The sequence below is a fragment of the Cervus canadensis genome, chromosome 27 (genome assembly GCF_019320065.1).
Source record: "Cervus canadensis isolate Bull #8, Minnesota chromosome 27, ASM1932006v1, whole genome shotgun sequence".
Classification (NCBI taxonomy): domain Eukaryota; kingdom Metazoa; phylum Chordata; class Mammalia; order Artiodactyla; family Cervidae; genus Cervus; species Cervus canadensis.
In genome coordinates this window covers 37291115-37317641 of record NC_057412.1, presented here as the reverse complement: position 1 = coordinate 37317641, position 26527 = coordinate 37291115, and the positions used below count along the sequence as shown (strand labels likewise).

The window sequence follows — 26527 nt, the reverse complement described above, 5'->3', positions numbered from 1 at the left end:
TATACAATGAAAATTTTTGAAATATGTATAGATAAAAATGAAGAAATATAATTTTACCCTACTTATTGAAAAAGCTATCCAAGCACAGAAAATATGAGAAATATTCAATATAAAACTGAATCATATAAAAATACATACAAATCAGTGAGTATTTCACTTTGCCATATTCCATTGATAGTAGGACATGAGAAATCTCTGGTGAAATATCTGAAACACTTTGAAAAATTCTGTAGTAATTAAATTTTATTCCTTTATTTATAAGAAAAAATAGAAACTGTTAAATAAGACTAAACTGGTCTTTGGGGCAAAATTATACATAATATGATACAGATTCATAAAAGAGAAAATTAAAAAAGAAACAATCTATTTGAAAGGTGTTGAACTTTGATATTTTTCCAAGGTTGTACAGATCTCAGTATACATTACAAATTATTTTGTCAAATTACACCAAATACATAATTTGAAGGAGAGTCTACTGGATGTCTAAAATAAATAATAAAATAACCACTAATTTTAGAAAATCAGAAACATAAGGTATCCCTGAATCTCTTCCAAAATCTGACATAATGAAAATATGTCATTTTGAAAATAATGAATGAAATGAAAATAATGAAAATACTAAAATTAAGAGTATAAATACAAACAAAAGACACAATATCATTGCAAATAAAAGAAAAAATGAAGCAATTATAAAACCTCATGAGAAATATCAAAATAATATGTTTGCTTGTTATCAACAATAGATAAAAGTTTAGTAAATGTTTAGCAATAGCTGCAAGACCCCTGAAGCTAACAAATCTGGCTTTTAACTTTCCATCATCATAATTTACAGATAATCTAAATAATCAAATTAAAGTAAACATTTTTCAATGGTGTATATAATAACATCTAAAATCGTCCCTTTAACATAATGGGTGAATAATAAATGTTAAGAAGTAAGGTAAAATATTTCAATGATCAGTCTTAAAATAATTGCATTCAAAGTGTCTATGGTAAAATTTTCTAATCATATTTCTAAAAGTGCTAAATGCACTTTTCACGACATTTTATCAAGAGTAGGACAAGTGGCAGGAAGTCATCTTTTATCAACCCACCTGAGAGGCCTACTTTTGTCCATGAGCATCCCTTATTTCCTCAGTGCCAAATTCCCTCCTCCTCTGCTGCCTACCACTCCTAACAGGAATCCAGTTATCTGAAACTTCAGTGTCTCGAAAACTTGGACTGATAATTTTATCCTTGCAGAACTTGTGTCCTTTCTCATAATCTCCATCCTTTCCCATGTCCTAGTTTCTCCTATTTACTTCTAGTAACCCAAATTCTACACTGCCTTTCTGTACTAAAGGTTTATAGAGAAAAAAACAATGTCTTGATAACTCTTAATTCCTAACTCACTGGTTGTCCTAAGCCAACTACCATAGATATTTCTGCTGCTAGATAGCCTTATGGACTACAAGAAGCAACATAGAAAATTAAAACAAAGAACAGATTATGTACCTGGAAATTATAGACAAAAGAGCAAAGACACAAAGATATGCTTAAAAAGGGGTATAAGAGCCCAAGAGCACATGCCATGTCAGGATGTCTAAAGTGGAATAACCATGATACAAGTTCCTTCACTGGCAGAGTGTTCAAGATGCTCAATAGGCAAGTACATGGCATAAGAAGGTTTTGATGTAATGTGGAATAGGTGTGAAGCATGAAAAACAGGCTTGCAAGAGTAAAGAAACTGAGAATCTGGGAAGACAAAAGCCTGAACTTAGGTAAAACTTACCGAAGATGGCTGACACTTGAGCCACTTCACATACAGTGTTGGTCTCAGAACAGAGTGGAAATCTGAGACTGCAGGATCTGCAGAAATAAAAGTAAAAAGAAAAAGAGAGGGAGAGAGAGAGACAAAGTAGGGGAAATGGAAGTTATCTTGCCTGCCACCTGTCTCTTGCAGCTATGCATAGCAATTTCCTGGTAAATTAATCTGGATAATTCATTAATTTTAAAAAGGAAAAGAAAGGAAAGAAAAATAATATTTTGGTAATTCAGTGGGTTTCCCAGTTATTTCTCAATATAATCTATACTTATCAGACCTTACATATTCAAACTATATAAAATATAATTTCAAGTTGTGAACTATACTAATCTTTGTATATAGATTAGAATAAATTTGTAAGATTTTAAAAATCAAAACATGAGATTCTATGATTTGTAGGTAATCTATGATAAAATCCATTACTTGTGTAGCCTAAAAATTTACTATTTAAAAAGACTGACTCATCGATATAGTAAATTAAAATCAAATTTTCTTCTTAGGATAATCTGGACAGATTTAAAGTATCTATACAGATTGTCATTCTTGGTGATTCCTATAACAGTAAGAAAACCCTAATGAGCGTAACTAATAGTCTTCTTTCCTACATGCTATGAATTTTTTGTTTTTTTTTTCAAGTAACAAAACACATTGAGAGATTTCATTTCAAGAATATTTATCATTGTAGAAATCAGTGCCACAGAACTATAAAATACCTAGTTTGGCTTAGATAACATTAATAACTAATTTTGTGCTTACTTTCTTTGCAGAAAGATATAATAATATTACATATGATTTTTAATCTGTTTTTCACCCTTAATTTGATGAATTCAGGATTCTGGATGATTAAGCCCAGTGCCATGGATTGAGTAACTGCATGCTCAGACTAATAATTCTGAACATTAAAAGCTACAATTTAAAAAAAAAGTCAAACACAGGGTGAACACTCTATATCATATGTAAAATAATGTTGGATGAATTTTAAAACAAAATATTCCTATAAAATTATGCACAGAACAGGAAAGATCTGAAGACCTTGAAGTTTTTAATAGACCCAAGTCCCCATCAAACATCTATGATTTAATGAAACTCTATTTGCAATATCATAAATATTAATGTACTTTGAATTCTAAATCCATTTTTCTCTGTTCTCTTAGAAATGTTAAATAACTAGGCAATTAACATCTTCAAGCACATGTCACTTGTACTTTTTCCACTCCCTAGGCAAGACTCACATAAATGTTAAGACTAGGAAAGAATGTTGTTGGTATTACGGTTTGTGGTATGTATTTGCTTTTCAATATAGACAGTGCTATCAGCAAGCTAAAACAAGAACACTAGTTTTAATGCCTTTTTGTCAGTGTTATTATCTGTTCACAATGTGAATTTAACAAGTAGAATATTTTCATTTCTAAAAGAGCTAATTTTATTTGGCAGAAGCCTCATGCATATCAGCATCCTGTACATCAAACTTAGAAGTATTATCACTGCTGGGATCCTGGCAAGTAACTGAACATTTCTGCTGCACCTTTTGAACAATCTCTAAAAGAAGGTTCCATAGAATATCTGAATCAAAGGAGTTAACTGGCATTAATGCAGAAGCAAAGAGGAGAGACACTTCTATGTCATGAATTCCTACAACTCTTACCCTTCCTCCTTTTGCACTGACCATGCTGGCTTTCACGTTCTTCCTCACACCTGTCAATCATTCAAGCTTGAGAGGTTCCGCACCAGATGACGGTTCTCCCAAGAACACTCCTCTCTGCAACTCATGTGGCTCATGCATCCCTTTTTCCTTTAAGGTTTGCTCAAATATTACTTTATCAATGAGATCTTGCCCAAATTCAGCACCATTTCACCATTAGTCTGTCACTCTTCTCTCATTATTTCTTCTAAGTGCTCATCATCACTTTACATTATGGTGGTGGTGGTTTAGTTGCTAAGTCGAATCTTGCAATCCCGTGGACTGTAGCCTGCCAGGCTCCTCCTTCCATGGGATTCTCCAGGCAAGAATACTGGAGTGGGTTGTCATTTCCTTCTCCAGGGGATCTTCCCGACCCATGAATAGAACCCAGGTCTCCTGCACTGCAGGCAGATGATTTACCAACGGAGCTATGAGGGAAGCCCACTTTACATTATAGTAAGGCATTTAATTATTTTCTTTCTCCCTCTGCTAAAATGTAAGCACCATGTTAAACAGAAGCTTTGTGTTATGTCCATGTCTGAGCCTCCAGTGTTTAAAATGTACCTGGCACACACAGAGACTCAATATACACTTGTTGAATTAATGAACAGAATTAGAATTAGTACCCATAGTAGTGATTTCTAAGAATCTATTGCAGCCCAACTCCCAGTTAGGTCCTATCAGTGAGGCTGCTCAGGCAGGAGAGGTTCAGCAGTCTCAGCCACACAGCCTCACTGGCTCTGGCTCCAGGCAATGCAGAAGCAACAGCTGAGTTGTGGATTCCAGTCCTGGCATAGATAAGTCCAACAGTTTCAGCAGTCCACTACAAGTAGTCCACTTGGGCTACAAGATCCCTTTAGATTTAGGAGGAGTGTGACTCCTGGCTTGCTGAAAATTGAACAGTCAGTAGTTTCAATAGCAGCACGCCAACATGGGGCTCTGGCTAATCATTTAACGTTTACCCCTTCAGCCCCAGGGATAGTGGTAGTTTCTTGCAGATACTGGTATTTTCATACATTTACTTCACCCTTTTACTCTCTGGTCCTTCTAACACATTTGTAAAAAGCTTGTTTTAATTCCTCTGTCTGAATTAACTAGGGAGGTTGTTGTTTTCCTACTAGACAAAACTGAACGCCGCTGCTTTAAAAATATCTTTCTAGATTAGTGTAACATTGTAAATCAACTGTGTTTCAATTAAAAATAAACAAAAATTTTAAAATAACTTTCTGATAAATATCTGCTCAATTTAACAGCAAGTGTGTCCATCCTACCCAATGCAGGATTCCTACATAATGTTAAAGAATTCCAAGAGGTATCCACTACCCTAGACCTTTCAGGACTTTTTCTCATTTTTTATTCTCTTTCAACATAATACTCTGCTATGTTAAATTAGTAATAAGTTTTATGACACTGGCATAATCATCCCACTTAATAGTAAAATGCAGTGTCTTTAATTCCTAGTATTTTTCTTATAAGCACAATAGTTAAAAAGTACTTTCCAGGGCAATTTCCAACTTTTTACCAAAAGAAAAAGGGTACTATATACCCTCTATATTTAAGACATGGTTGGCAGAATCTGACACATAAATGAATATTAGTAAATATAACTGCATATTCAAATATTTTATAACACTAATATTCACTATGACTTGTTGGAAATTGATCAGTGGTCACTTCAAAACTCTTGAAAATTATAATTATACTTGTAGACTTGCAGCCAGAAAATGAAGCCTGTATCCTCATTTTTTTCCTTGGCAAGAAGAATTATGTAGCACATCCCCTTCTACCTTTTTCCCCCTAAGGATCAAGACACCAGCATTATCAACTTGGCAACACAGGAAAGCTCTTGTTGTCCCTTCAATGTAAGTTTGGGCTTCCCTTATGACCAACCTAGACAGCATATTAAAAAGCAGAGACATTACTTTGTCAACAAAGGTCCATCTAGTCAAGGCTATAGTTTTTCGAGTAGTCATGCATGGATATGAGAGTTGGACTATAGAGAAAGCTGAGCGCCAAAGAATTGATGCTTTTGAACTGTGATGCTGCAGAAGAATCTTGACAGTCTCTTGGACTGCAAGGAGATCCAACCGGTCCATCCTAAAGGAGATCAGTCCTGGGTGTTCATTGGAAGGACTGATGTTGAAGCTGAAACTCCAGTACTTTGGCCACCTGATGAGAAGAGAGCTGACTCATTTGAAAAGACCCTGATGCTGGGAAAGACTGAGGGCAGGAGGAGAAGGGGGTGACAGAGGATGAGATGGTTGGATGGCATCACTGACTCAATGGACATGGGTCTGGGTGGACTCCGGCAGTTGGTGATGGACAGGGGGGCCTGGCGTGCTGTGATTCATGGGGTCTCAAAGAGTCAGACACGACTGAGTGACTGAACTGAACTGAACTGTGGTTCAGCTGGTAAAGAATCTGCCTGCAATGTGGGAGACCTGGGTTTGATCTCCAGGTCGGGATGACCCCTTGGAGAAGGAAATGGCACCCATTCTAGTACTCTTGCCTGGAGAATTCCATGGACAGAGGAACGGGACAGGCTGCAGTCCATGGAATCACAAAGAGTCAGACACGACTGTGCGACTTACTTTCACTTTCTTTTCAATCTAAGTTTAAGTTATAAATCATGTAGTTTTATTTTTATTCTGTTTTGACAACCAAAATTTTAATAATTATGCCCCTTTTTAGAAGTCTAAGCATTTTCCTTACTTATTAAAAAGACAGGAAAATGAATGTGAATATCATCTACAATTCTTTTTTAAATAAAAAGATATATAGTAAAAAATAAAATAAAAAATTATTTTCTCCCAGAGTCCTCTCAAACCAACCCTGAATTCAGTAAGTAACTGAATTATCACAGTATAATAAATTTTAGGTCACTCACCAAGTATTTTCGATCACTATATGTAAATTATCCATATATATACATATTTATGTATAGGTATATGTGTGTGTGTGTGTGTGTGTGTGTATATATATATATATATATGACCAATGTGTGCTTCCTTGGTGACTCAGATGGGAAAGAGTCTGCCTATAATGCAGGAGATCTGGGTTTGATCCCGGGTCGGGAAGATCTTCTGGAGAAGGAAATGACAACCCACTCCAGTACTCTTGCCTAGAAAATCCCATGGATAGAGGAGCCTGGCAGGCTACAGTCCATGGGGTGACAAAGAGTCAGACACGAATGAGCGACTTCACTTTCACTTTATATGGCCAATAATTTTAGCAGGTATTATTTTAAGGTTAAAAAAGGTTGTGCTATGCATGCAGTTCTGAAATATCTGCTTTTATTTACCTATATATAACCATCTTGACTATTATCAATCTACACACACACACCAATTTTTTTTCCCTTTCCCAGTATAGGCACTCTTTCCTCATACTCAAGTATTTAGCATACTCAAGTATTTAGGCCTGTTGCAAGTTCCACGAATATACTTTGGGTTTACCTAAGGAGCCCAAGCAGAGTACTTCAGTACCTCCAGGCTGATGGGAGTCTCATGAATTGATAAAAACTGTACTGTCTTACTGAAGGCTTCATTCTCCATGAGTTCTAGCCTCTCGTAACATGCTCCCTCTAGACACAAAATGTCACAATGGAAATGATACAATTCTTTTCTACTCCCAGCCAAATGTGTAGTTAGAATCAATACTGATCACCATTTCCTATTTAGCCATGCAGTCAAGTTTATCATCAATCTGTGGCCTGATATATTAACACATTTTTCAGGCTAAGACTCGGAACATGGAAATCCATGGATATTCTAGTTTTGCATTTTGTTCACACAACACTGTAGGTTTTGCATAATAGTTACAGAACTCTGTAATAATGTCATTAATCAGTTGTTCTTTCAAATGTTTCCTTATGTCCTCCCGCTCATAAGCAGTAATTCTTTGAAATCAGTCTTTGAAGGGCCATGACTGACAGAGATGAATAGGATGCTTAATCTCATTGGCACACACCAGAGCCTATTCATGTGGCAAAAATCCTCTTTGTAAAAGTTCTAAACCCATCAAATTCTACAGATAATAAAGAACTTCCAAAACCAAACATTTCTTTCTATGTTTGTGATCACAGACACACAGATTACATCTCTGTACCTCAGAAGCCCCTTCTCTTTCCTTCCCTATTTTCTATATTCTTATATACACTGTATTCACTTTCTTATTCTTTATTCCTCTATCTTGATTTTCTTTGCTTTGTCTTATAACTGAACACTGAAAATATACCCCTGAAACATATCTTTCCACATAGCATCAATGAGACTCAACAGATGTATTTATATAACTTAACTTGCAATTACTTTGAATTGAGGATCTTAAAAAGAAAATTCTATACTTTCCCTGTAAAAAAGCTATCATCAAGATTGTTGTTGTTGTTAAGTCACTCAGTCATGCATGACTCTTTGCAACCCTATGGACTGTAGCATGCCAGGCTTCCCTGTCTTCACAATCTCACAGGGTTTGAACAAACTCATGTACATTGAGACAGTGATGCCATCCAGCCATCTCATCCTCTATCACCTCCTTTTCCTCTTGCCCTCAATCTTTCCCAGCATCAAGGTCTTTTCCAATGAGTTGGCTCTTCCCAACAGATGACCAAAGTACTGGAGCTTCAGCATCAGTCCTTCCAATGAATATTCAGTTTAATATACTTTAGGATTGGCTGGTTTGATCTCCCTGGTGTCCAAGTGACTCTCAAGAGTCTTCTCCAGCATCACAGTTTGAAAGCCTCAATTCTTTGGCACTCAGCCTTCTTTATGGTCCAACTTTCACATCCATACACGGCTACTAGAAAAACCAGAGCTTTGACTGTAGGGTAAGGGAGTTAGAGACGGTGAGGTTCAGAAAAAGAACAAGACAGGCACTTTACAAAAACAGCTTACCTTTAATGAGGCGAGAAGGTTTAGCAGTCAGATTAGTGAGCTGCTGCACTAACCCAAGAAAAACGTAAGTACATATACGCATATATGTGGGAATCTACTGTCTTAGGGGGGCTTGTTCTCCAAGGTTGTTCGGACTAGTTATTGCTTAAACAGCTCGGGCAAGGAATTCTGGAGATCAATCAGAGTCTGGGACCAGCTGGGAGCTGGGCGTAATCAAACATAATGTCTATTTTATTCTTCAGTGAGACAGTTCTTTGTTTTGTATAGAATGGTGGGGAGGACCTGGAGGGGAATTTTAACTCCAGGCTATTTTGAGCCATGTAACTTTCCTTCATTGACTATATGGACCTTTGTTGGCAAATGATGTCTCCACTTTTTTAATATGCTGTCTAGGTTTGTCATGGCTTTTCTTCTAAGGAGCAAGCATCTTTTAATTTCATGGCTGCAGTTACTATCTATACTTATTTTGGAGCCTAAGAAAATAAAGTCTGTCACTATTTTCATTTTTTCCTCATGTATTTGCCATGAAGGGTAATCATCAGGATTAATGGAACTTTTTTTTTTTTGTAAAGAACACTTAAGTCTCCTTTCAGAATATTTTCAATAATATTCTGAAGATATTCAATAACATTTAATATCATTTGTAGTAATCCAAACACCCCAGATTAAAGGAATGTGTGTACAAGAATAATATTTAATTTGTTACATAAGAGGCTTTAACTTAAACAAATAATACCTTTTACATTTTCTTCTAAATTATATATGTAGTTTCTCCCCTCCATGGGATTATGCAAAACAGAAACCCAATTTGCAGTCAACTCACTGGATTATTATCCTCCCCCTCCTTAGCTCTCAGTGACTATGAAATATTAACCGCAAGTGAAAGAAGCTATGTCTGATCATTACGTTTACCTGTGCTGAGGCATGTGAGAAACACAATTATTCCAATTACCAATAAGAAGATCAGTAAATTAATAAATAGCTAGAAGGATTTAATACCCTGCTTATATTTATTATCCCAAAGTAATCATTAGTAATGTTCACCTCTTCTTCAAAGGGAACCATCTCGGATAATAGTTTACTTTGTCACTGACTCACAGCACAGGATAGACCAAACCCTGACAGAGGGAAACACCCAGAGGACCACAAAACGCTAACAGAAAACGATTACATGTTTGCATCATTTCAGAAACATTTCAAGATCATCTACATAAGGCTGTTGAAGGCCATAGCTAAACTGTGGATTAGGATTGCTTCCTAAACTTGGAAAAAGTATGCAAATTTCCCAAATTCCTTTATTTCCATTATCCTCTGTGTGGAATTTAACAGCACATCTTTAAATTTTACTAAAGACGGGATTCTCTAGGACAACAGGACTACTGCTTACAATGAAATATTAAAAGACAGAAGACAAGGAGCAATTCTTTTGCCAGCATATAACTATAACTCTCCTTAGCTTTTCAGCTACTTCTTGATGTGTACATACTTGATGATATACTCAGAACATCAGAGGTTGACCTTGAAGAAAAAAACAGACACTGAGAAACAATACTGACTTCATATTGAATCAGCCCACATATTTTACTGTCATATTGCTCTACTTTAAATCATGAGTATACCTTTTATAGCACTACAAAAAATTAACATGCTGACATGCCCTGGGTTGAATAGTGACCCCACAAACTTCACATACGTCTAGCACCTGTAAAAATGACTTCATCTGAAATAGATGTAATCAAGATAAGATCATAATGAATTAGGGTACCCCTTAAATCCAATGACTGGTGTCCATTTCAGGAAGCCCTGTGAAGACACAGATACACACAGAGAAGACACCCACAGAAACACAGAGGCAAAAATAGTAGTCGTTAGTTGCTCAATTGTGTCCGACTCTGTGACCCCACAGACTGGGGCTCACCTGTCCATGGGATTCTCTGTTCATGGGATTCTCCAGGAAAGAACACTGGAGTGGACTGCCATTCCCTTCTCCAGAGGATCTTCCCAACCCAGGGATTGGACCTGGGTCTCCTGCATTGCAGTCAGATTCTTCACCATTTGAGCTAACGGAGAGACACAATTACAAGCCAAGGGATGCCAAGGATTAATGGCCAACACCACAAATTCGGAAGATGCAAAGAAGGACTCTTTCCTAGAGTTTTCAGAGGGAGCTTGACATTGACAATGCCTTGATTTCAGACGTCTGGCCTCCAAAACCATGAGAGAATAAGCTGCTATTGTTTTAAGCCACCAACCTGTGAAAATTTATCACAGTAGCCTAGGAAACTAGTACATGATAAGCACAGACAAATATCATCACATAGTATATAATATTATCTATAACAATTACTGATTAGTTTGTCTTTTTAACTAGTGGGTTACTGAAATTACATTTCTTACAAGTATACATAAAGAAGCACTGGTTCTACAAATTAAGTAATTTATAAAAGGGAAAAAAATGGGAATAAACAAATCCCTTGCAATTTTGACTGATTACTCTGACTCCCCAAATTAGACATACAATTATGAAAAGGAAGAGGAGATGCAGAAAGCAGGAAGGTATTGCTGAGGTTAAACTATGTTCTCTATTGTTCATGCCATGACAAGTTACTTCTATCAGCAATGGTTTTCCCATTTCAGTATTAATCTATGTCCTTCACATGGCTCACAATATTGATAATTTAATATTAAATAATCATATAGGCAGAGTTCATTGCTTTAAGAGGAGAAGGCAATGGCACCCCACTCCAGTACTCTTGCTTGGAAAATCCCATGGACAGGAGAGCCTGGTGGGCTGCAGTCCATGGGTTCGCAAAGAGTCGGACACGACTGAGCGACTTCACTTCACTCACTTCATACCTTATCACTGGAGAAGGAAATGGCAACCCACTCCAGTATTCCTGCCTGGAGAATCCCATGGATGGAGGAGCCTGGTGGGCCATGGTCCATGGGGTTGCAGAGAGTCAGACACGACTGAAGTGACTAAGCAGGCATGCATTACTTTAAAATTAAAAACAGTTTGGACGATGATGGTAAAGCATTATCTAAAAGCTGCCCTCTGTCTTTAGGTTTTGTCCTAGCTAAGGTTAAATTCCAATTATGTATCATTTGTTTTAATAGATATTTCCTTCCTTAATAATATTACTTCAAATATTAGTTTCAATAAATGTTTTGTTTCTTTAGTAAAATTTACTTCAAAACAGGTAACTGCAACAATATCAATTACTTAAAACCCCAGTAATATAAAATTTTTAGTATCAATAGTTTTCCTTTTCATTCACTTTTATGTTGTGAAGTCTTAAGACTTTAGGATTAAAAAGTTATGAATTGAGGGACAAGACATTTTTGCCTTAAGAGCCTTCTGGCACAAAGTGGCAGTATTGGCAAGCCCACCATTGAAAACAAAAATTGGTTTATTCCTCCACACTATACTTTGATTGGGCAAAGGGAGAAATTACCAAATCAGATAAATTTTGAGGCCAAAATTCACTATGGAGGTTTCTATAACATCGCCCACATTATCAATCATCACATTCACAGAACATTTATGAATTCTGGAACCCATGTTTAAAAATTCTCACATAAAGGACATATGAACTACACCTTAATTAAAATTAGTTAGTACCTTCCTCCTCCCAGGTAGCTCAATGGTAAAGAATTGCCTACCAGTGTAGGAGATGCCAGAGATGGGTTCCGACGATTCCCTCTAGAAGATAATGGCAAATAACTCCAATATTCTTGCATGGAAAAATACCATGGACAGAGGCGCCCGGTGGGTACAGTCCAAGGGGTTGCAAAGAATTGGACACAACTGAAATGGGACAACACTGAATTTCGCTGTTCTTTCTAATATATGCAGCTACATTAGAATTCCTGATTATATTTGTTAACATCTGCTCAGAGACAAATGACACATTTCTCTTTATGTAGAAGGAAATGGACTACAGAAAAACATAATTTGAAGACACTGGGTGCAGACTGCTTTTCTAAATGAAGAATGAGTCTACAAATAGTCTCAGTTCCCAGCTGAGACTACAGAAAGATGCCTTTAAGACTGAATAACATCCTTCTTGCTTCCTAGGTGTAAATCTAAAGAACCAGAGCAAATGGTAGCTTGCCCTCTTTTTTATCCACTGTGGTCTGTTGCTAGAACCTACCAAGATTTGGTTCAAAGTAAATTAGATAATGAGGAAATAGCTGCTTTGAGAAGAAATTTTGTCTGTTAATATACACAGCAAAATCACTACTCAGCATCAAGAGCCTCAGTAAGCAGAGAGGGCCAGATAGTGTGTGTGTGTGTGTGTGTAGGGGAGGTGCGGTAGTGATCTGAAGCTCAGCATAAAACACATAAAATAAGTTCTACTGATTACAACTGGTGCTGATACAAAAACTTTGTTATCAATGTATTGGTATGGGAATGATAATAAAATACATTTCCAAAAATCACACTACCTTTTTATTACAATAAAACTGCAACAACTGGTTTTATATGATTTTTTCCTAAAATCATAATACCATTAATTATATTGGGAGAAATAACTATTTTAATTTTGTGGTAGTGTTTTAATGACTAACAGGATAGACGACAGACATATTGTTCATACTTTTTTAAAAAACTGATCATCTCAAATGCCTTTTTGCAAAAGGCTAGTTGTAACATTTTGAATAGATGATTTGCACTTAAAAATCATCAAAGTTAATAAATAAATGAAAAATTTACAAAAACCAACACGTACATAACAGGTCTTCTATCATAGACTTTTAATGAATAGTTGCTGGATGGATGGATAGATACGATTTAAAAAATTAATGACACTACTGAATAAATACCAACAATCCTTTCCTCTCTCAATCACAATTTTTACCACTTGAATTAAGGCAGTCTTTCTTATTTTTTATGTCAATTATAAATAACACCTCAGTATCTAATAAAATTCTGCATATTCTTCTTTCTAATCTCAGAAAACATACAGTGGTCTTTTAAGGTATATTTCTAAATATATTTAATCTATATTAATTTTATATATTAAGCCCTGGATTCCAGGGGTATCCTGAAATAATTTTCTACTAGTATTTGATGTTTGGGAATATTTCAACACTAAACCACTCTAAATCCTTTTAAAATTACACAGCAGGACAAACTAATAAAATATGTACTAGAACATAAAATAAACATCTAGTAAATATCAATTTTAACATTTAAAGCAATATCTACCTACTTTAGAGAACTTTAAAAAATACGAAATGTGAACAAAATCACCATATTCTCATGACCTACAGTCAGACATTCTTAATAAGTGGTTTTATTTCCTTTCATGTTATTACAGCATACACATTTTATAAATAAAGATTAGAAATGTTTTGCCCTTTACTTATTATTATATAGGACAACATTCTAATGCTATTGAAGTCAATACCACACATACAATTTTAATGACTGTGCAATATACAACTCTATCATCCTAGCATACAATCTCATCCTTAATTTTACCTCAAGATTCAAGATGTCTGCTGAAACTCTAAGACATTCTATCTGATTCTAGACAGCAAAAAGCTGACTTCTAGCTGACAGAGCTCATTTTAAGTAACTTTCCTGTGAATTCCACAGAACACCTCCATTTACATCTCATCAGCTAGAATAGTATTTTGGTCACAACTAATGATCTTCCCTCGGTGGCTCAGCTGTAAAGAATCTGCCTACCAATGCAGAAGACTTGGGTAAGAAGATTCCCTGGAGAAGGAAATGGCAACCCGCTCCAGTATTCTTGCCTGGGAAATCCCATGGACAGAAGAGCCTGGAGGGCTACAGTCCATGGGGTCGCAAGAGTAGGACACGACTTAAAGACTAAATAACAACTGCAAAATACACTAGAAACTGAAGGGTTTTTTAGTTGGATATAGTACTTCTCAAATTTAAGGTTCTGTGAATGAGAGCTTAAAAAAAAGAAGACGAGAATTAATATTGTCTGATAACTGGCCATTTAGTTTATTCACCTAACGTCCATTTCTTCTTCTTCCCAGAATTGCTTATATTTTCCACCTTCCGAGCAGTTAGGTGTACTCATGTGGATGTGTTGTGAAAGTGAAAGTCATCCAGTGCGTCCGACTCTTTGGGACCCCACGGACTACATAGTCCATGGAATTCTCCAGGCCAGAATACTGGAGTGCGAAGCCTTTCCCTTCTCCAGGGATCTTCCCAAAACAGGGATCAAACCCAGGTCTGTCGCATTGCAGGTGGATTCTTTACCAGCTAAGCCACAAGGGAAGCCCAAGAATACTGGAGTGGGTAGCCTATCCCATCATCAGCGGATCTTCCCAACCCAGGAATCAAACTGGGGTCTCCTCCATTGCAGGTGGATTCGTTACCAGCTGAGTTATGAGGGAAGCCCATTGTTGTATATATTGCTACCTAATTAGGAGGAAGATGAAGACTAAGCTAAGCATTACATTTATGAACATAACAGTTTTTTGTTTTTGTTCTTTTTTTGCTAAAATAAAGTCAAGCCACTTTAAGAATCTAATTTGCTTACTGCGGTACATTAGATAAAAAATACTAATTGCATGGAATACAGAGTACAGAACCTATTTAACATTTAACACTGACCTATGCTTTTTGAAAGCTCAACTGGTTAGCATAAATTCTCTAAAGTTTGCAGTCCATCTATCAACCATTAAAAATCCATATGCTTCACTTTTTATTTTCATCTTAATAACAAGGTACAGTACCAATAACCATCTGGGGTTAATATTTCCCAGATGTGATTCAGATCATCAACTCTTCTAAACTGATCATTAATTCTTTGGAAGGGTATTATGTCTTGATTGGTGTTGCTTAAATACTTATAAGCTCTTTAATGGTCTTTTTATTTCATAGGTAAATATCTTTCTCACCCACCTTTCAATATCAATTTTAGTGAGAAAATGGCTAAGAAGAAGATGAATGGATTGTGTGAAATATGAAAATGAGAGTAAAGGTACACACTTTTTCACTTGTACTCAAAACCAATCCTGAATAAGAGTTAAATTTTCATAATTATTTGGTCTTTTTTGGGCACATTCTGATTATGCCCAAAGTCAATAACAAATTGTTCCAGCATCAGTGAGAGCTGCATAATAAGCCTTTAACCAATATGCATGTTAAAAAAATTTATCACTTGTACATCTGTTTAGTTATTCAACAAACTTTTACTGAACATTTGTCATACGGCATTCACTAACTCAAAGTGACACACCCAATCCATTCTTCCAACAGTTAAAAATCTAGCAAGAGACAGACATTTAAATATCATGAGATAAATGCTGTGATATGCACTGAGTTCCTGGTGTCTTCGGAAAAGTTTCTGAATTCAACCTTTGGCAGTATAAGAGTTCTCATAAAAGACAGGAAATCTGCTGTGTCTTAAAAAATATATGCGTACGTATGTATATAAACATAAATATATATATGTATGCATTTCATATATATATGAAAGCCAGAGAAGGTGGGAGTTGGCAATAGTACTTTCCAGATAAATTCAACAGCATTGTCTTATATCCAGAGATAAGAGGAAATGAATTACATGAAAGAAACTACAAAAGTCTCACAAAAAGGTAGAAGGTAGAGTGGCTGAAAATAAAACAGAGAGGAAACTGTGGGCCACAGGTTAAATGATGTAGGTAAGGGAAGCAGGGATTAGGCAGAATAGGGACATGGTTAAGTCTTCACTTTAGATGAACAGTTCTGGCAACAAGATTGAAGGATGGATTGGAAAGAGGCAGAGAAGACCCAAAGTAAGTGGGCAATTTAAAACACAACCATGATAATTTGGAGAAGCCAAACTGATGCATTAGTGACAAAGACTGATTTGAAAGAGCTTTAGGAGGTAGAATCAATAGAATTTGGTAACTGGTCATGGAACTTCCCTGCTGGCTCAGTTGATAAAGAATCTGCCTGCAGTACAGGGAGACCTGAGTTCAATCCCTGGGTCAGGAAGATCCCCTGGAGAAGAAAATGGCAACCTACTCCAGTATTTTTGCCTGGAAAATCCCATGGATAGAGGAGCCTGGTGGGCTACATTCCATGGGGTCACAAGAATTGGACACGACTTAGTGACTAAACCACCACGACTGGTCATAGGGCATACAGTTAGTCAATCACTTAAAATACAATTAAATTTATAAAAATATGTGGCCTACTATGTTTCATCTAGTTTAGTATTTCATTAATAATCCTTTAGGCTTTCATGAGAGAATTTAATTTTGCATGTGCTTGCTTTGGATTGAGACATAGACACTTACATTTATAAATGAAGTGATTTATAAATATCTGGAATGACTCTATATTTAAAACAATTAGAACTTTCTGATAAAACCAGAACCTTAGCTTGGATTATATAATTTAGGAATTCATTTTAAAAGAACAACTGGAAACTTCTCTCAGGAGTAGGAAACTAAGTTAAAGTTTTATAAATAACAATGCAAAAATTAATAGGATAAAGAAAAGACTACATTATGTAAATCAAAAGTAGCTAGATTAAAGTAAACCATATTTTTTAAAATAGATATGTTTACAAGAAGACAGCTTTAAGGCTACACATTAAAGAATAGTGGAGATACTGGAAAATGAATAGCATATATACTTATTTTTCAGTTGCCCTAAGAATATGAAGCTAATTACAAATTTACAGATGTCAGAAAATACTTTCACATCTGATTTCTTAATTTGTTGTTACCTGCTTTTTCTCTTATTTCTCCACCTTCCCATGGAATTAATTTCATCATTATCCAATACATGTTCATTAAACTGGTGAAAAATAAGGCAGAAATCCATTTACTTACTTACTTGCAGGGATTGCTCTATGGGAAGGAGTATCCTGAGATAGTGCAGAGAGAAGTGTCACATCTCATGGTTGCTCAGGTATTAAATATTTAAAAATTTATGGATTCTAATGAATAATATTCATTCACCTGTTTCCCCAATTGCTTGCATGCAGGGGAGGTCATTTACCCATGCAAGAGTTGATAAAAGAAGGCCTATTGCTCTGGATGACTCATTTTCCTATATTCTCCTCAAGGAACCCTAGCTTCCATGGCTTTTCACATTTCCTGGTTGAATTTAATATACTGCTGTCTATTTTTTCTCCTGTCATCATTGTAGTCATCATCATCATCATCAAGTTTACAATCTGCCTTTACAATTTGGTAACTCATGCAAATAGGATTTATTTTAAGAATACTAAAGAACTTGGCTTGGAGATTTAGCAGCAACCTAGTCAGCTCCAGGAGTACTGACTACTCCACTGTTATTTTCTCATGATTTTTCTCTGCATGTGTTATGTTCTCCATGCTCCTAACTATTGACTGGTTGCCCTTTAACTGCTGTTTTATTTTGTTTTCCACTGTCTTAGAACATTTACTTGCACATGACTTCGGTTTATCAGAACTCCTCTACTCTACTTTTTCATGCATGAATCTTTAAGTGTATCTTTATGGCAGAAGTTTCTGATTGTAATTCTCTTCAGCTCTGAACTTAGAAACCCTAAATTCTTAAAAAAAGAATGTGACTGATTTAGCCATTTATGGAAATCATAGGTGAGAGGTAACAGGTAGCTGATTAGCCATTAATTGGATGTTTTTTGACCAGATGTCTACCTTTGTCTCATTAAGTTACAGTTGAGGGAATAGGGCATCCAGGCACTAACTATAGTGGAGACTCAATATGCCTCTTGGTTAATTTACTGATGGTATGAGAAGGACAAACTCTAAAATTTCTCTGCGTTTCCTAGATGGCTCAGTGGTAAAGAATCCACCTACCAATGCAGGAGATGCCGGTTCAATCCCTGAGGGGGAAAGATCCTTTGGGGAAAGAAATGGCGATCCACTCCAGTATGCTTGCTTCAGAAATTACATGGAAGGAGGAGCCTGGTGGGCTACAGTCCACAGGGTTACAAAAGAGTCAAACACGAATTAGCAACTAAACAACATTTATCTAATTGTGTTATCTAATGTCTGTAACATTTCTAATATACTTATTTCGATAAGGGAGTTTTGGGTTGGACTACTCTATTATGGGCATCTGGTCCATTCACTTCTTGGCAAATAGATGAGGAAACAATGGAAATAGTGGCAGACTTTATTTTGGGGGGCTTGAAAATCACTGCAGATGGTGACTGCAACCATGAAATTAAAAGACACTTGCTCCTTGGAAGAAAACCTATAATCAACCTAGATAGCATATTAAAAAGCAGAGACATTACTTTGTCAACAAAGGTCCATTTAGTCAAAGCTATAGTTTTTCCAGTAGTCATGTAAGGATGTGAGAGTTGGACTATAAAGAAGCTAAGAACCAAAGAATTGATGCTTTTGAACTGTGGTGTTGGAGAAGACTCTTGAGAGTCCCTTGGACCACAAAGAGATCCAACCAGTCAATCCTAAAGGAAATTAGTCCTGAATATTCATTGGAAAGACTGATGCTGAAGCTGAAACTCTAATACTCTGGCCACTTGATGCGAAGAACTGACTCACTGGAAAAAATCCTGATGCTGGGAAAGACTGAAGGCAGGAGGAGAAGGGGAGGACAGAGGATGAGATGGTTGGATGGCATCACCGACTTGCTGGACATGAGTTTGAACAAGCTTTGGGAGCTGGTGATGGACAAGGAAGCCTCGTGTGCTGCAGTCTATAGGGTTGCAAAGAGTTGGACATGACTGAGGGACTGAACTGAACTTTATATTTCACTCTTTAGCTACAGTCAATGACAAATACATGTAAGATGTAGTTAATAACAATGAAACATGAAAGAATAGACTCCAAAGAAATACACTAGAGAAATATTTCTTTAGTTCTTTTCTAAGAGAAAAAACATATGTAAATATAAGCATGCACCAAATACTGTTATGCCACTGACTAAATGACTAAACTTAAAAATTAACCAGTTTTAGCTTTGGGATATCCTTTGCCCTTCAAAGATGAGTTAATCTACTTTTTAGCACTTTCCAATAAGCACATATCTTTTGACACAAAATCTGTATCATTGTAAGAACACTATAACTAGGTTAAGACTGCACTTGAGTAAATGTATAGATTATTTTACACTCTCCATAGCACCAATCACAATGTTGAAAATCAGTTCATGGTACACTGAGTGGCTAACAATCCTGGCTTTGAGACTGAGTGACCCTGGTTTCGGAGAAGGCAATGGCACCCCACTCCAGTACTCTTGCCTGGAAAATCCCATGGACGGAGGCACCTGATAGGCTGCAGTCCATGGGGTCGCTAAGAGTCGGACACGACTGAGCGACTTCACTTTCACTTTTCACTTTCATGCACTGGAGAAGGAAATGGCAACCCACTCTAGTGTTCTTGCCTGGAGAATCCCAGGGATGGGGGAGCCTGGTGGGCTGCCGTCTATGGGGTCGCACAGAGTCGGACACGACTGAAGCGACTTAGCAGCAGCAGACCCTGGTTTTAGTACCAGCTGAATGTCACTAGACACTTGGGCACATGATATTACTTTTCTCAGGTTCAGGTTTTTTTTCATTCGTAAAATGGTGCTAATAATACTTACTTCACATAGATATTATTTGGATTAAATGAAAAATATATAAAATGCTTAAGTACAGTTCTTACTGTCGACTGATGACAATATTTGAGTGTTTTGGGGGAGGATTTTATTAGGTCTCCTGTGAAGTCAAGATATGTGGGGTTAAATTTTGACAAGCTCTTGGGTGTGTCATGGTTCACTATTCAAACTGTGTCATGAGCAACTCCCAAGTCCTGCTTTATTGGCAGAATGACAGTAGTAATGTCATGCAATCAAAGGCATAAAAGCTTGATTCATTTTTAGATTAAATGAACTTAAAAATAAAACCATCTACTACCAGTAGTGATTGAAGTGATGAGAAAGTGAAAAATTCAGAAAGTTCTTTGTATAAAACCAGAAGGCAGAGAAAATTAAGCATAGTCATAATTTGTGAAACTCTATAAACAAAGGTTTCAGCCACTTCTAACTATACAATATTGATAATAGTTGAAAATGTAAATTAATCCCTTTGAAATATGCCAGATCATTTGGCTCTTCTTAACAAGGCCTGATCTGAGGATAAAGTACTTTACCAGGGCCCTAACTGCCTACTGGGATCTGGGGTTTTAACAGAGCCTAACCTACCCGAAATAGATGGGGAAACAGTGGAAACAGTGTCAGACTTTTCTTTTTTGGGCTCCAAAATCACTGCAGATGGTGACTGCAGCCATGAAATTAAAAGGCACTTACTCCTTGGAAGGAAAGTTATGACCAACCTAGACAGCATATTAAAAAGCAGAGACATTACTTTGCCAACAAATGTCCTTCTAGTCAAGGCTATGGTTTTTCCAGTGGTCATGTATGCATGTGAGAGTTGGACTATAAAGAAAGCTGAGCACTGAAGAATTGATGCTTTTGAACTGTGGTGTTGGAGAAGACTCTTGAGAGTCCCTTGGACTACAAGGAGATCCAACCAGTCCATCCTAAAGGAGATCAGTCCTGGGTGTTCATTGGAAGGACTGATGCTGAAGCTGAAACTCCAATACTTTGGCCACCTCATGCAGAGTTGACTCATTGGAAAAGACCCTGATGCTAGGAGGGATTGGGGGCAGGAGGAGAAGGGGACGACAGAGGATGAGATGGCTGGATGGCATCACCGACTCGATGGACATGAGTTTGAGTCAACTCCGGGAGTTGGTGATGGACAGGGAGGCCTGGCGTGCTGCGGTTCATGGGGTCGCAAAGAGTCGGACACAACTGAGCAACTAAACTGAACTGAACCAAACTGAACCTACCCGAGGAAAGGCAAATATCCAGCTCCAACCAGTTCCAGACTTCTGTGTAGGGGAGGGAGAAACCCAGCTTCAGCTCCCTCTAGCCATCCTGTCCACTTAATGAGGGAAAAGAAAATTGAGAAGCCCTGGTGAACTTCATAGTCCAGAGGTACAGGCTCACTAAAAGACTTAGACTTAATTACAGGACCACACAGCACTTTCCTTTCCCCCACACATTACCACTACTTTACTAAAGGCCTAGTTACCTTAGTTCCTTTTACCCAGGTATCATGCCCACCTTTCAATTAAAATTTAAAAGATGTACTGACAGACAAAAAAATCACTGTTTAAAGAGAAGAAACATCAGAACCAGAGTCGGGCATGGCATGAATGTTCGAATTATCAGATAAGGAATTATTAAAATCTATGGTTAATATGCTAAGGGCTTTAGTGGTAACTTAACAGGAAAGAACAGAGGGATAATGTAATAAGCAAAGAGATGGAAGTCCTAAGAACAAATCAAACAGTAATGGTAGAGATCAAGAACAATACAATGGAAAATGAAGAATGCCTCTAAGTGGCTCATTAGCAGACTAGGAATAACTGAGGCAAGAATCTCTGAGTGCCAGGCTAGGACAATGGAAACTTTGGAAACTGAAAAGTAATTTCTTTCAAATTTCTTCACAAATCATATTGTGAAACAATATGATTGAAATTAATCTGATGGACATTTAGAAAACTATCATATACATTGTCAAGTTTCTCAGAGAAAAAAAACTATTTCGGTATCAGTATTGAAAACAGTAACTGACATCCATTTTTAACATTAAATTATCACTAAAGCTTATATTCTCAGAATTCAAACACATACATGTAGTTTTGGATAATTTCAATGTAGTATAAAATGTACAAAAAATGCAGCTAAAATCAGGTACTATAATAAACTGGTTCTTCCTATATGAAATGCATAAATTAACTATTAGGTATTCTATTCGCTATTGTCAACACATTCTACTTTGATTTTTCAACTTAGGAACAATGCTATTAGAAAATAATAGGATCTGATATATGAAATATACTATCTTTCTACACACTTTAGTTGCAATATAAGCATCTTTTACTATAAAAATCATTAATTTTTTTTCAATATAAGAATCATTAGTAATTGAAATGCTAGGTTTACTCATAGCTTTCATCTAGGCGTGAATGACTTATCCCTATTTTCCTATCTCAGAGTAAATTTCCTAAAACTAATTCACTATATTTAACAGATAAGATCACATACTTTCTATGGCCTTACATTATTCAAACCCTAATTATCATCTATGTCATACATGTATGAAATACATATAATATACATTTGAAACCATTGTTTGGCATCTGAGAAAGTTTTCTAATCTCTGTCATAGTCAATATAAAATGCAGCTTACTATCCAATAGCACTTTTTCTTCCTATTAACATTCAGTTGTCTCTTAAAACTTTGTTAAAGCTACTTTACTGTTGAAAGGGAAATTTTGGATTTTGAATACTGAAGTGCATAAATCTGTGTCCATTCAACCTTGTAAACTAGATCTGATCTATATGCATACAGCAGTAGCCAAAAGAGGAGAGTGGGGAAAAAAAATCCAGAACAAGCAAATATTTCATTTCCTCACTAAAAATACTACTATAAATAAAAATAAATGGTGAAAATATTTCAGGTGTGTCAATAGAATGCTTAAAAATAAAATTTTTTCATCAACAGTAAGTATATACAATTTTAGGTATAAATTATATAATATTTTATGGAATTATATTATGAAATACTATGCTTTAACTATCAGGTTTTATTAAGTATATATACCTCCAAGAGCCATAATGTGGCTATCCAAAAATGTTATCTTTTCAATTACAGTATTAAAACAAAAAAGCCACATGGCTATTAAAGTTTAAGAAGTATCAAATATAACTACTTAGTCTCAAGGAAAACAATATAAGGTTTTAATCATGAAAGCCTTTTTATTTTTCTGGTTAACAGCAGTTACTTTTTATTAGTAAGAGTTAATATTGAGACAAGATGCCCCAAAATGACAAACTCCTACGGTTGGGTGGCACCGAACAGGGACTGATATATAAAGGGTATTAAGGATTTGAATGTCAAATTTAACTAATATACCCTCTTCTTGTATTCCTTTACATTTACAGTTTTATGTATTTGTTAAAAATAAACTGAATAAATAAAAGCATCAAAGAAAAGGAGTAAACCTGAGAGTTAATGTGTAAAAAAAATTTATATAATTTTATTTAATACATCTTCAGATTATGAGAACAAACTCACGAGACGCATATTTTTTAATTGCTTATTTTGTACAAAGTTATTGCATGAGCTATATTTTTGTGTTTCTTTTTTCTTATTAGCATTGAAATAACATGACTTCTTAAAAACTATCTGTCTCCCACTCAGGAGACTTTCAAAATTGAAATAGCTTCTTCAGTTTTGCACATAGTAAAATTTAGTGTTAACCAGTTATTAGTTACTAATAGCAAATAGAAAATCCAGGGCATCTGCCTATACTTTATATTTGTGAAAACACTTTGATTGTATTCAGGTAACTTCTATAGTGCTGCACAAAAGTTTCTATTCATGTAGCATTCTTTCACTGATTATCACGGCACTCTGTCAGCTACTCTGCCAGATCATCATTTTACCTCCTTAGTGTAGTATACTTGACAGACAAAGGATAGAAAGGACGTTTACAGGATAAAGTTATTAACAGATTTTAATGACGTAGATAGAAAACACTTAACATCAGACAGTGAGAGCACAGTGTTAAGAATTATAACCACTGGTCCCCCAATTCCCTGATGTACTCATTCTTTTCTAAAACCAAGCTCTATTCTCTATACAAACACAATTATTCAATTTCACTCTGTTCTCAACATATCACTAAAGCCTCTATTTTGAACATTATTTTCTAACAATTTTCCAAGTTGTCTTTCACTCCCAACTATTGATATTATTGTCCTTAACAAAAGAAAACTTCAATAATTTTTGATTGCTCAAGAGAATTCAGAAAGTTTTTACTTTTATTTCTACTCACTGGGGTTGAGATACACAATATAGAAATCAATTCAGACACTGAAATTCAAAGTCTTCCACAATATAGCTAGACGAAAAGTACATTCTTGAGAAACATTTTTTATTGCTAATGATGGAGAGGCTATTTAAATATATTTAAATACACAGAATGTAAAAATACATTTAATAAGAACAGGACTCAGTAAAGAAGTATGAAGATTAAAAGTACTGTATATGAACTTAGGTTCTCAAATCCCTGATCCCAAACAGCCTGGGACATGCTACTCTGACATCACAGAATTACAAAGTACAAAACTGGAAAGGATATTTAGGATGGCCTGATTCACCCCCTTTCCTTTTGTCATGAGGATTCTGATTTCAGAAGTTGAGAGTATTCAGGATCACATGGTGCAAGATGGCAACTGGAACTTAGATTCCTTCGCTCCTAGCTGAATGCAGCTTATTCTGATTGTAAATTAAAATGGCAATATTTCCACAGCATTACTGGAATTCTCGGGACTGCCTTCTAAACCAGTTTAAAAGTGACAAAGGAAACCTGTCACACTGCTTCATATTGTCACTTTATATTTTAAAAAGCTTATGTAAATGGCTTACCAGCTCAGCTGGTAAAGAATCCACATGCAATGCAGGAGACTCCACTTGGATTCCTGGGTCTGGAAGATCACCTGGATAAGGGATAGGCAACCCACTCCAGTATTCTTGGGCTTCCCTTGTGGCTCAGAAGGTAAAGAATCTGCCTACAATGGCAGGAGACCTGGATTTGATACCTGGGTTGGGAAGATCCCCTGGAGTAGGGAACGGCTACCCATTCCAGTATTCTGGCCTGGAGAATTCCATGGGCTGTATATAGTCCATGGGGTGGCAAAGAGTCAGACACGAATGAGCAACTTTCACTCACTATCCACCACATCTCTTCCCTTCAGACACACATATTATTCTGAACATTCCTAAAACCTAATGCATACATTTAAGAATAGTGTGCCTGTCTTCAGGTCATTCTCTTTTCCTAAAAGGTGCTTCTACGCTCTCTTCAGCCCACCTGTGATTCCTTCAGTGTATAAGAAAGAGCTGATATGTTACTGATATGTTACATCCTACAACCAATTTTTCTTGACCAGAATTCATTCCTCCCTTTATTATTCTTTCACAAAACATTACTGAGAATTACCTGAAGATACTCTCATTGGCATTAAGACTGCGAAGACATTATTTCTAAACTTCAAAAGAGTACCTGACACCAAGAACGTAAAATAGCAACTTGTTAAACTGAATTCAGGACATGAATTTTTTTTAAAGTATATTTTCAATATTGGCAAAAATGAGTTGACAAGCATTTCAGAATAAATATATTTTCTTTTCATTCATTTTTGAAAGCCTAAAGAATCATTTGCTAGAAATTAGTCGTCTATTTTTCATATTTGCTAAACAAAGGTGCTTACATTTTACTCAAATAACCTGAAATGGTTTTCTTTACAGGCACAAAATGAATGCCTACTACTGTAACTGCATCAGTCAGTATGTTACTATGGGTAAAATGGGCATTTTAAGTAAAAAAAAAAAAAAAAAGAAAAAGAATAAAAAATAAAACCAGTATGAGATAATTTACTAAGCCACATACTTTATATGATTTATAATGTAAATCATACAATATATGATTTTAAAAATATTTTTTAGTTCATGTCATTAAATGAAGAAAATCTTATCAATTTAAAAGTTATTCCTAGAAAATACTTTATTCAGAAAAACACCAGATATGCTTTATATCAAAAGATTGTCAAATACATCATCTAGTTGTCTTTACACATTTGTAAAACCAACTGAAGTAGTATCTCTGAGAAAAGGCAACTTTAGTTAAAATGGCCATTCAAATTACCATGGTTCAAAGTTTTTCCATCCTTTCTGCTTATCTACTCACTTGTTTTAACCTATAAATAGCACTGAGTAAAGCTCTATTCATGCAGAATGCCGAGCTGGATGACACAGAAGCTGGAATCAAGATTGCCAGGAGAAATATCAGTAACCTCAGATACACAGATGACAACATCCTAATGGCAGAAAGTGAAGAACTAAAGAGCCTCTTGATGAAAGTGAAAAAGGAGAGTGAAAAAGTTGGCTTAAAACTCAACATTCCAAAAACTAAGATCATGGCATCTGGTCCCGTCACTTCCTGGCAAATGGATGGGGAAACAATGGAAACAGAAACTTTATTTTTGGGGGCTCCAATATCACTGCAGATGGGTGACTGCAGCCATGAAATTAGGACATTTGCTCCTTGGAGGAAAAGTTATGACCAACCTAG

At 36.0% G+C, this 26527-nt stretch overlaps 1 protein-coding gene and 1 long non-coding RNA gene across 2 annotated transcripts in view; one reads left to right on the top strand and one right to left on the bottom strand.

Moving 5' to 3' along the window:
* The window catches only part of EPHA6 (EPH receptor A6), a 962333-nt gene that overhangs the window by 857397 nt on the left and 78409 nt on the right, over window positions 1-26527 (bottom strand). The window lies entirely within an intron of this gene.
* LOC122428899 lies at window positions 6954-26329 on the top strand. Its single transcript, XR_006265844.1, has 3 exons — window positions 6954-6966; window positions 12662-12666; window positions 26190-26329. It is a non-coding gene; the product is annotated as an uncharacterized LOC122428899 (long non-coding RNA).